The sequence below is a fragment of the Xenopus tropicalis genome, chromosome 4 (genome assembly GCF_000004195.4).
Source record: "Xenopus tropicalis strain Nigerian chromosome 4, UCB_Xtro_10.0, whole genome shotgun sequence".
Lineage (NCBI taxonomy): Eukaryota > Metazoa > Chordata > Amphibia > Anura > Pipidae > Xenopus > Xenopus tropicalis.
Genome location: NC_030680.2, coordinates 19,604,312 through 19,616,454, shown reverse-complemented (window position 1 = coordinate 19,616,454; position 12,143 = coordinate 19,604,312). Strand labels below are relative to the sequence as shown.

The 12,143-nt window shown below is 40.5% G+C and overlaps 1 protein-coding gene across 2 annotated transcripts in view; it reads right to left on the bottom strand.

The window, feature by feature from the left end:
- The window catches only part of mpped2 (metallophosphoesterase domain containing 2), a 97,894-nt gene that overhangs the window by 81,720 nt on the left and 4,031 nt on the right, over window positions 1-12,143 (bottom strand).

Here is a 12,143-nt window from a genome sequence, read left to right as displayed (position 1 = left end):
AAGGAAAAATATACTGGGGTCATTTATCAACAGTGGGCAAATTTGCCCATGGGCAGTAACCCATGGCAACCAATCAAATTGTTGCTTTCATTGTTCTACCTGTAGCAGGCTGAAAAAAGCCAATCACTGATTGGTTGCTATGGGTTGCTGCCCTAGAGCAAATTTGCCCAGTGTTGATAAATGAGCCTCACTGTGTGGGATTAATTAGGATCAAGTTAGCAGCTCTCCAACTGTTAGTAAACTAAAACATACAGCAAGCCTCGTGCTTTGTGTGTAGTGATGTGCGGGTCAACAAAAAACCAACCCAAACACAAGGCGGGCTATTGACAAAGTTCAGCCTGACACCTGCCCACAACCTCCTAAAGATGTGCTTTGCACAAACCCAAGGGTCCACTGGCTTACACATCACTATATTGTCATATATAGCTCAGGGGTATCAAACAGGCCATCAAGTAGAGACAGGTGGAAGTCCTGTCAAGCGCCCCATGGCAGGAGGGGGCCTAGGCAGACTGGGTTATCTAGTCCAAAAAGGGACAAGGCTTGTGGAGGAATTGGGTGGTTTGGCAACAAATAGGTGTAAAGGGGCAGATCTTGGACAATGAGAAAGCTGCATTATAGGTATTGGGGGCAAAAGGGGCCAAGTTAGTCACAGGCGTTAAAGCACCAAAGTAGTCCAATTTGCTATGGTCTTAATGAGAAGGTTTATAAAGGGTATAGGAGCACCAAAAAGCATGTTGCTTTGTCTCTTTAAGACTACACTATAAGTGGAATGTCTGGCCGGAGTGGCAAGGTAATTATATTTTTTAGCAACAAAAAGGCCAGTTCCCTCCACACGCTGATTATTTATAAAAGTTCAGAGCGAGCATCGTACATTGAGCATTCATCTTCCGAAAAAAAAAAAAACCCAGCGCGGCTCTAATTACAGATATTGAGACATAAAAGGTAAAGCCCAATTGCCATCGTTTCAATTATGAGTCGCACAAAAGGTCAAGCGACTTCTTTCATGCGCGCACCGCCCTTGTGTGAACCGGGTAATAATCAGAGTGATGAGATTCATAAAGTCAATTACTTTGGGTTCTGCGTTTTGATGGGCCAATTGTCAGCTCCAGAAGAGAGGGAAAATACGTGGCGACATAGCGCAGAAAACAAATATCCCTTAAAGGGGAAACAAATACATCAATTTAAAGTTTTAGGGCAACAAGACGTGAGGTGATGACAGGGTGTTTTGCCCACAATGTATTTAAGCAACCCAAATATGCTGTCCAAAAACATCTCCATTGTCCTTTATGAGGCCTTGAATTGGATTTTTTTTTTCTTATCTGGTGGGAGGTGCCTGATTGGGCACTAAGTGGTGCACTATTGCACTTCTTTTTTCCTCTGACCAATCAGCCCACGGGCCTAATATATGTAAGGGGCCACACATGGTAATGGCTGCCTTTTAAATTGTTCTAAACATTTTGGCGAAGATCAGTTTCAGCTCCTCTTCACTTCATCATATCCGGTATGGGGTCCCTTATCTGGAAACCTGTTATCCAAAAAGCTATGAATTACGGAAAGCTTGTCTCCCATAGACTCCATTTTAATCAATTTAGATTTTTAAAACTGATTTCCTTTTTCTCTGTAGTAATAAAACAGTACCTGTACTTGATCCCAACTAAGATATAATTACCCCTTATTAGGGGCAGAACAGCCCTATTGGGTTTATTTAATGGTTAAATGATTCCCTTTTCTCTGTAATAATAAAACAGTACCTGTACTTGATCCCAACTAAGATATAATTACCCCTTATTGGGGGCAGAACAGCCCTATTGGGTTTATTTAATGGTTAAATGATTCCCTTTTCTCTGTAATAATAAAACGGTACCTGTACTTGATCCCAACTAAGATATAATTAACCCTTATTGGGGCAGAACAGTCCTATTGGGTTTATTTAATGGTTAAATGATTCCCTTTTCTCTGTAATAATAAAACAGTACCTGTACTTGATCCCAACTAAGATATAATTACCCCTTATTGGGGGCAGAACAGCCCTACTGGGTTTATTTAATGGTTAAATGATTCCCTTTTCTCTGTAATAATAAAACAGTACCTATACTTGATCCCAACTAAGATATAAATTATCTTTATTGGATGCAAAACAATCCTATTGGGATTAATTAATGTTTTATTGATTTTTTTAGTAGACTTAAGATATGGAGATCCAAATTACAGAAAGACCCCTTATCTGGAATACCCTTGGTCCCGAGCATTCTGGATAACGGGTCCTATACCTGTACCAGCAAACCAGATACAGCACATCCCCTTCTGTACAACCATAAGTTGCTGAGGTCTGCCTATTGTAAAGCTAAAGTAAACACAGCAGGATCCAATTAAGAACTTGTAACAAGCAAAATAAAACCCAATATGCCCATGTACTGATAGTTATGGTGCATCAACAGATGAAACTTTCCAACCTGCCCAATGGATTAACAAACAATATTCACAGTACATGGATATCAGTCGGTCGGGATTGGCTGGCCGCCATATATGTACCAATAATACAAGTACAAGACTATATTATTGGTACGTGTATGGTCCAGAGATAGGATTCTTTCATAAAAGAAATGCTGGTGTCTAGAAATGATCTTGGAACTTCATAGCTCAAAATTTAGGCAAGAAATTGCACCTAATAATCTCAAGGATAAAGATAATCTCAATCTGCAGGAAAATTTAGTAAATTTCTACTTTTCACCATTTAATAAATCAGCTGCTTAAGGTCCCCATACACCTACAGATTCGCTTGCTTGGCGATGTCGCCAAGTGAGCGGATCTTCTCCTGATATCCTCCACCTACGGGTGGGCGATATAGGGAGAATCCAGGCTAATTCGATCGTTTGGCCCTGGGGCCAAAACGATCGAATTATAACGACGGGTATAGGCAAAGTCGGTTCCGACTAGATTTTGTAACCTGCTCGATCAATATCTGGCCAATTTTAGGCCAGATATAGGTCAGGCAGGCCTGTCGGTAGTGCCCATACACGGGCCGATTAGCTGCCAAATCGGTCTAAGGGACCTTTAGTCTGTACTCTAGAGAAAGAGTAGAGAGAAGCAGTGTGCTAAGCCACTCCTTCTTGCCCTCTTTGGTAACGCCCCTCTGCAGAGGGGGTGGGCTATGCACTACAATATCCTGTTACCCAAATGGGCAAGTCAGACTGGTTAAGAAGGGGTGAAATAAGGTGGCCACTGGTTATAAAATTCTTAGTCCGCTCACTGGTACAATGAGATGGAGCTGAATTTTGAGGTACATACTCTTCTCAGCTATAAAATGGGGGTCACTGACCCCGGCAGCCAAAAAAAACTATTGCTGAGTGAGGCTACAATTTCATTGGTATTGTCACTTTTCATTACTTACATTTTTATTCAGACCTACTATTATACATATTCCAGTTTCTTATCCAAACCACTGCCTGGTTGCTAAGCTAATTTAGACCCTAGCAACCCTATAGCTGCTAAAATTCCACCCATAAAAATTGCTGAATATAAAGCTATTACTAGTAACCACAATATTTCTATTTAAAACTATCTAAACAGGAAGTTTCTTTCCACACAGCTTTTAAAGGGCAAGTCATGAATATGTATTATCCGCTGAGACCCCATTAAACACAACAAACCAGTAGAAGCACTGTTTACACAACAAATAAACGACGGCCAGACATTGGAAAAAGAAAGACTTCAGTTCATAGAGATCATATTTACCTACGCGGAATAACCGGGCCTTTAAATAGCCATGTTCCTCGTGTTACTATATTTGGTTTAGATTTTCATTTACATTTTGGGGGCGGGAAATTGGCTGAAACCTGGGATTTTTATGAATGCTTCCGACAGTAGCTTTGTGTGATTATACAAATGAAAATGCACTGTTATTAATGGAAAGGATTAAAGTCGATTAAACATTTAAATACCATGGCCCCCGCATAAGCTCTACTCAAAAATTCCAACAAAATTGCAGTTTCTCTAAACAGTAGCAGAAAGTGCCGGCTGATTCCCGAGATGCACACATTTATACTAGACTAGTTTAACATGTCACAGAGAAGAAAAAATACTAATTTCCCCGCAGTTTTCACTTTTGGTTAATTTTCAACGACTGCCCTTCGCTCCAGGACAGATGGCAAAAGGTTGGCCAGGTCTTTTATTATTTTACAACCTTAAATGAACCTGCCAGCCCATATGTTACCCACGTACAGACAGAAAGAATTGCCCTCGTTCTGGGTTTATACAACCGCGTCCAATCGGAGGGACCAAATCTCTGTAAAATGAAAACTACGGATGTTGGGAAAGTGGGTAAATTTATCAAAGGTTGTAGCTGTTAGTCATTTATTTATTAACTGACCAAACAGAAAATGATATTTTTAGATAAAGCTGACAAGGCATTACAGTGTTATAGAGGCCTAGTCTGATATAAAAGCTCATCCAAACTACGGGGCAGATTTATCAAAGATTGAAATTTCCTGGGCAGACTTATCAAAGGTTGAAATTTCCACGATTTAAGGTGCCCATAAGATCCGCTCGCTTGGCGATGTCGCCAAGCAAGCAGATCTTCTCCCGATATCCCCCACCTACGGGTGGGCGATATCAGGAGAATCCAGGCTAATTCGATCGTTTGGCCCTGGGGCCAAATGATCGAATAATAACGACGGGTATAGGCAAAGTCGGTCCAGGGACCGCATCAATGAGCCGATGCAGCCCCCGATCCGACTAGATTTTTTAACCTGCCCGATTTCAGGCCAGATATCGGTCGGGCAGGCCCGTCGGTAGTGCCCATACACGGGCCGATTAGCTGCCGAATCGGTCTAAGGGACCCATATCGGCAGCTAGAAACGGCCCATGTATGGGCACCTTTACCATTTTGATTTAATCAAAATCTATATTTATCATTGTCTGCAAGGGTTTGTTAACTTAGAATGAATGAGCTGTCAAATACGACTGAAGGCTACCAGCAATTTCTTTTATCTTTCCTAGTGCATTTGTTCAGTAGCAAATTGATCAGAATTACTATCAGTTCCGAATGAGTTATAAATTGAGTTCAAACAGATTCAATATTTGCCATGATAAATATAAATCTGGATTCTCTTACCGCATAAATGCTTCATATCTATACCCTATGGATGTTAAAATTTCTTGCAAATCTTGTACATTTTTGTAAATGATAACAAGTTGCATCTGTATCCTGTGGGGGTGGGGCATAGGTATTCTTTTTCAAGTGAAAGCTATTTCTCCTAACCCCCCCCTTCCCATTTACCCCATTGAGTAAATAAAAGGTAAACCATTTTCTATGGTTCTGTGCAAATTTGGAATATTAGGAACAATATCTTTCCATTTACATGGTTTGTTTTATAGAGAGGTAGAGACAGTGTTTGTTCTGGACCTCTAATCTCTAATGGACCCTTGGCCAAACATGTGATAAACCCACACTCAAGGCTACACAAGGTCCAACAAAAGATTCTCCTTCAGACCAAGAGGGAACCTTACTGGGCCGTGTATGGGACCCTTTTGATGGCCTGGTAGATGAAAATTTTGGGTTTGAAAATCCCTCTCAGAGGTCAGCATAGGCCCCTTTATGATCGATCATTCAGCCTGGGGGGGATAGACAATCAGATACTTCTGTTTTGACACAGTCTGTAGGTGGACCAGTTGGGTTAAGATCCATCCATTGTGCAACCTCACCAAAGGAGATTTGGACATTATTACAACATTCGATAACTGCTAAAGGGATACTGACTGATACGTATATCATCCCTGGGATGCCTTTTCCTAAGGATTAATTTTTAAAAATCCTCAATTGTCTGTTGGCCAAACTTCTTGGACCATCTCACCAAGGAACTTTGCAAGATGAGGCATTGTCATCGTCCACTGTAGAAGTATGTAGCAACTTCTCAAGAACTCCAAACAGTCAGAGTATGCTATGAATTGTATGTTAACAAAGGGTGAAGGGTCATAGGTTCGAGGGTCCCAGGATGAAGGGTCATAGGCTGAAGGTTCTCAGGTTCGGAACCCCCATAGTCCCTCCTGTACTTCCTTCCTACGTGCTGCACAATTACAACTGTTGCTAAGTGGAGCCCCATGGCAGTCACCTTAATTTCTAAAGCAGTTCTGACTCTGTGTCCAGCAGTTTCTCATTTACAAAACCAGAGAATCATTTCAAAACAAACAAAAGCAAAATGAGCAATGTACACCAATATTTTTAAATCACATGCAGCTACAGACAGACCTTCCTTGATTCCAAATTCTCCTTGCGACTGGAATTGTTTACAGAAATGACAGAACAAATTAACCCCTTTCCCTGAACGACAAGGCTCCCAATATTATCTTGTAACAAGCCATACGAGCCACCGGCAGCGATGTGAGGAAACGGGAAAAGAAAAGGAAAAGAAAAAGATGAAACCGCAGAAATGTTTATTGGTCAAACTAACCGAGCATGGAAAGTCCTAAGTAAAATAAACGGGGGAAGAAAGAAGAAACAGTTGAATATTTGGGCAGAAAAATATGTATTTATTTGAACTGAACTCTAAAAAAAAAATTCAGAACAGATTACAAACATTTGCCAGAGAAATCGAATCCCCCTTGAAATGAAAGTCAGACAGTACAATGAATAAATGTGGTTCTCTCCTGCTCTTAAAAAAAAAAAGAGAACAAAAAAATACCCCAAATAATCTTTTATAGCAAATGCACATATGGTTTTGAGAATTAGGGATTATTTTGTAGATAACATTTTTATTTTTAAAAAAAAATGTAATTTTGTTTATAGGTTTACTGGGGCATGTCGTAAATATGTATTAGCTAGAGTAGGCAAGGCAAGGCTTTGGTTAGACAACAGATAACAGAACTCCTGAAATAAATGCAAACTCACTGGGGTAAAATTATATATATATATATTTTTTTTTTTTTTTTAAATAGGGGAAATTTGGGGTAAAAAAAATTACCACTTGTGAATTTTCCTCTGAATTAACAATTAATGTTCCTTTCATTTTGTCAGGAATATCTATGAGGTGCCGTCAAGAAATGAAACAAATATATGTAAGGGGTTCTTCCCGAAGCGTCAGGCTGTCTGCTTCACTGTAGCCACATGTTTTTATATTTAATAGAATAAAGGACTTTTTTTTTTAGAAAAAGTAGCGCAGCTTTTTTCCTTTTTCATGGTATAGATAGGACATAAAATTCTCAATTTCCGTCCATTAATAAATACATATTTTTAACTACGTTTATGAATACTTTGCATTTCAGTACATATTAATCACTATCAAATTGTCTGTGGCCGATCCTTATGTCACGTGTAGCCTTGGAAACAGGCCATATACCTGAATGAAAAAACTGAACTAAACTAATGGATAAGTATAAAGATGAGCCAAGTCTTTAAAAGATCTTGACTTATATTTGGCCAACTTGAAAGGTCCTTTAACTCTTTCCCTGCTATTGGCTAGTGCAAGCAACATGGAGTCTATGTTTCCACACTCAAATGAATGGCAAAAAAAAAAAATGTTACTAGGCAACACGCAGTTCTAGAGTGGCCACTGGTGCTTGCCGTGGAACGGCAATGGGACACGGAGTTGTATAGGGTGTTTTTTTACCTTACTAAAAATACAGTCTTGTAACAACTAGAGTTTCCACTATTGTTTCCTATGGGAATGCCATGAAATGTGGTGGTAATCACATAGTTAATTTTTTATAAAAACACTGGATTTGTAAAAAAGTCCATAAAGTTTATATGGTAATACTGTACAGGTATTTAGATTTTTAAAATTGATTTCCCTTTTCTCTGTAATAATAAAACAGAACCTTGTACTTGATCCCAACTAAGATATAATTACCCCTTATTGGGGCAGAACAGCCCTATTGGGTTTATTTAATGGTTAAATGATTCCCTTTTCTCTGTAATAATAAAACAGTACCTGTACTTGATCCCAACTAAGATATAATTACCCCTTATTGGGGCAGAACAGCCCTATTGGGTTTATTTAATGGTTAAATGATTCCCTTTTCTCTGTAATAATAAAACAATACCTGTACTTGATCCCAACTAAGATATAATTACCCCTTATTGGGGCAGAACAGCCCTATTGGGTTTATTTAATGGTTAAATGATTCCCTTTTCTCTGTAATAATAAAACAGTACCTGTACTTGATCCCAACTAAGATATAATTACCCCTTATTGGGGCAGACAGCCCTATTGGGTTTATTTAATGGTTAAATGATTCCCTTTTCTCTGTAATAATAAAACAATACCTGTACTTGATCCCAACTAAGATATAATTACCCCTTATTGGGGGCAGAACAGCCCTATTGGGTTTATTTAATGGTTAAATGATTCCCTTTTCTCTGTAATAATAAAACAGTACCTGTACTTGATCCCAACTAAGATATAAATTGCCCCTTATTGGGGCAGAACAGCCCTATTGGGTTTATTTAATGGTTAAATGATTCCCTTTTCTCTGTAATAATAAAACAGTACCTTGTAATTGATCCCAACTAAGATATAATTACCCCTTATTGGGGGCAGAACAGCCCTATTGGGTTTATTTAATGGTTAAATGATTCCCTTTTCTCTCTAATAATAAAACAGTACCTGTACTTGATCCCAACTAAGATATAATTCATCCTTATTGGGGGCAGAACAGTCCTATTGGGTTTATTTAATGGTTAAATGATTCCCTTTTCTCTGTAATAATAAAACAGTACCTGTACTTGATCCCAACTAAGATATAATTACCCCTTATTGGGGGCAGAACAGTCCTATTGGGTTTATTTAATGGTTAAATGATTCCCTTTTTTTCTGTAATAATAAAACAGTACCTGTACTTGATCCCAACTAAGATATAATTACCCCATATTGGGGGCAAAACAATCCTATTGGGTTTAATTATTTTTTTAGTGAAATTTTCTTAGACTTAAGGTTTGGAGTTCTAAATTATGGAAAAACCCTTTATCCGGATACCCTTGGTCCCGAGCATTCTGGATAATGGGTCCTATACCTGTATATTTACAGTATATATGTAGCTCAAAATACATAGATATATTAGGGATGCACCGAATATACTTTTTTTTGGATTCGGCCTTCGTGAGCGAATACCGAACCGAATCCGAACCCTAATTTGCATATGCAAACTAGGCTATGGAAGGGATGAATGTTGAAAAATTCTCAACTTCCATGTTTACATGACAAAAAGTCACGTAATTTTAAAGATTCGGTTCAGCCAGGAGCATGGATTCGGTTGAATCCAAATCCTGACGAAAAAAAAAACTCAAATTGGAGTTATGGTTCTGGTTCTGGTTCTAAACCTTAATGTCCTATATATATATATTGATAATGGGTGAGTGCAGAGGATCTCTTGTTGTTGTTTGTATCTAAACCTTGAATGTAAAAATTTGCCATCTAAATGAATAAAGTCAATGGGAGTTGTCCTAGGCAAAGTCAAGCCTTATTGTCAATTCACATTTACGAGTTGTATTCGAGTTTTAAACTCTTGTGATAAAAAAGTTTTTTGTATCACAAAAGTTTACCACTTTAATAAATAAGCGAACATTCAATATGCGAGTTTAATCAATTTAAAAAAACAAAGTCAAATTTACAAATTCTAAAATTGATAAATGAGCCCCTATCTGTAGATCTTAAGACTTACAATAGCCTTGGATATTATGCTTGTACAAGAAATCGTTCAAGCCCTCTTTATAGGCATTAACAGAATCTGCCATCACATGATTCCTGCCTGAAATTGTGGCTGGGTTAAATGCCTGAAATCTCCATGTTTGGGGTTGGCAAACAATGTGGTTTCCCCATTAGAGAACCCAAATCTGTAGGGCCTTGAAGAGAAGGTCTACTCTAGATACTCCTGGAAGCCCAGCTTGAAGGTCAGTTAGGGTGGACGTTTAGGAGGAACATTCCCTTGATGGCCTATATAGTCTTCAAAATATTGCTGAATGGCTGTTACAGCACTGTTCTCTTTATCTTTCTTACGAGAGATCTTGGCCATATATTGGACCTCAAAGAGGAGCCTAAATCCAAAAACCACAGCCCAAGCCTGGGCATGAGCATCACTGGATTTTCACAGGTTCCTATTGTCTTCTTAGGTGTTGTAAAATTTGATCTTTAGAGATTCTAGCAGCTCATTGGCAGGGACGATCTCCATTACAGCATGCTGTTTATTACTCTGAGTGCAATGTAACTTAGCACAGGAATAAAACATACCCCCTGAGTACACCATCTCGCTTCAGACATATAGCGAATTCTATAATAAATGAACCATCTCAGCCTTACAGTTGTTGAAAGGAAATAACTATAGGTTATTACAACATGCCAATCTCACTTATTTGTGCCCTTCTGGCGTTAGCAGCGAGACACTGCAGCGCAGACCAATCAGAAGTCCCCCCCCCCCAAGTGCAGGAATATAGATTTGCCCTTTCGGTATCTAGATTGGCTGTGTGGGTACATTTGCCAAAATGCGCAGCTCTGCAAAACCAAGGGGTCTGTAATAATGAATAGGAAAAAAGCCAAAACAAGGCAAAAGTACAACAAAATAATGAGGTGAAAACTCAGAGCTGCACATTTTTTTTCTGTCTCCTCTGCAGGAAAAGACGGGAATTCTCCATAACAAACATATTTAAAAATCCCAAACTGTTCACCTTAGCCCATTAGCAGCTGTTTCCTTAATTTCCCCTCAATTGTTGTTTTACATAAGCAAACACCTGCCTTCAAGGGCAGCGCCGGTCACAGCCACCATCCCTGGCAAATATAACCCTACTTGTCTTGCCGTGGAACCGAATCAGATTTTAAGGGGGGGGGGGTCCCAGCAGGGGATACTGTCTCTCAGCCGTGTACTCATCAACAAATTCTGTGGGCTGTGGGATAGCAGGTATAGTAGGGAGAGATGGTGCCTATAGTAGCAGTGGGATAATAACCTCTGGGAAGGGACTGGGGCTGTGGGATAGCAGGTATAGTAGGGAGAGATGGTGCCTATAGTAGCAGTGGGATAATAACCTCTGGGAAGGGACTGGGGCTGTGGGATAGCAGGTATAGTAGGGAGAGATGGTGCCTATAGTAGCAGTGGGGGGATAATAGCCTCTGGGAAGGGACTGGGGCTGTGGGATAGCAGGTATAGTAGGGAGAAATGGTGCCTATAGTAGCAGTGGGATAATAACCTCTGGGAAGGGACTGGGACTGTGGGATAGCAGGTATAGTAGGGAGAGATGGTGCCTATAGTAGCAGTGGGGGGATAATAGCCTCTGGGAAGGGACTGGGGCTGTGGGATAGCAGGTATAGTAGGGAGAGATGGTGCCTATAGTAGCAGTGGGGGGATAATAGCCTCTGGGAAGGGACTGGGGCTGTGGGATAGCAGGTATAGTAGGGAGAGATGGTGCCTATAGTAGCAGTGGGGGGATAATAGCCTCTGGGAAGGGACTGGGGCTGTGGGATAGCAGGTATAGTAGGGAGAAATGGTGCCTATAGTAGCAGTGGGGAGATAATAGCCTCTGGGAAGGGACTGTGGCTGTGGGATAGCAGGTATAGTAGGGAGAGATGGTGCCTATAGTAGCAGTGGGATAATAGCCTCTGGGAAGGGACTGTGGCTGTGGGATAGCAGGTATAGTAGGGAGAGATGGTGCCTATAGTAGCAGTGGGGGGATAATAGCCTCTGGGAAGGGACTGGGGCTGTGGGATAGCAGGTATAGTAGGGAGAGATGGTGCCTATAGTAGCAGTGGGGGGATAATAGCCTCTGGGAAGGGACTGTGGCTGTGGGATAGCAGGTATAGTAGGGAGAGATGGTGCCTATAGTAGCAGTGGGGGGATAATAGCCTCTGGGAAGGGACTGTGGCTGTGGGATAGCAGGTATAGTAGGGAGAGATGGTGCCTATAGTAGCAGTGGGATAATAGCCTCTGGGAAGAGACTGTGGCTGTGGGATAGCAGGTATAGTAGGGAGAAATGGTGCCTATAGTAGCAGTGGGGGGATAATAGCCTCTGGGAAGGGACTGTGGGATAGCAGATATAGTAGGGAGAGATGGTGCCTATAGTAGCAGTGGGGGGATAATAGCCTCTGGGAAGGGACTGGGGCTGTGGGATAGCAGGTATAGTAGGGAGAGATAGTGCCTATAGTAGCAGTGGGGGGATAATAGCC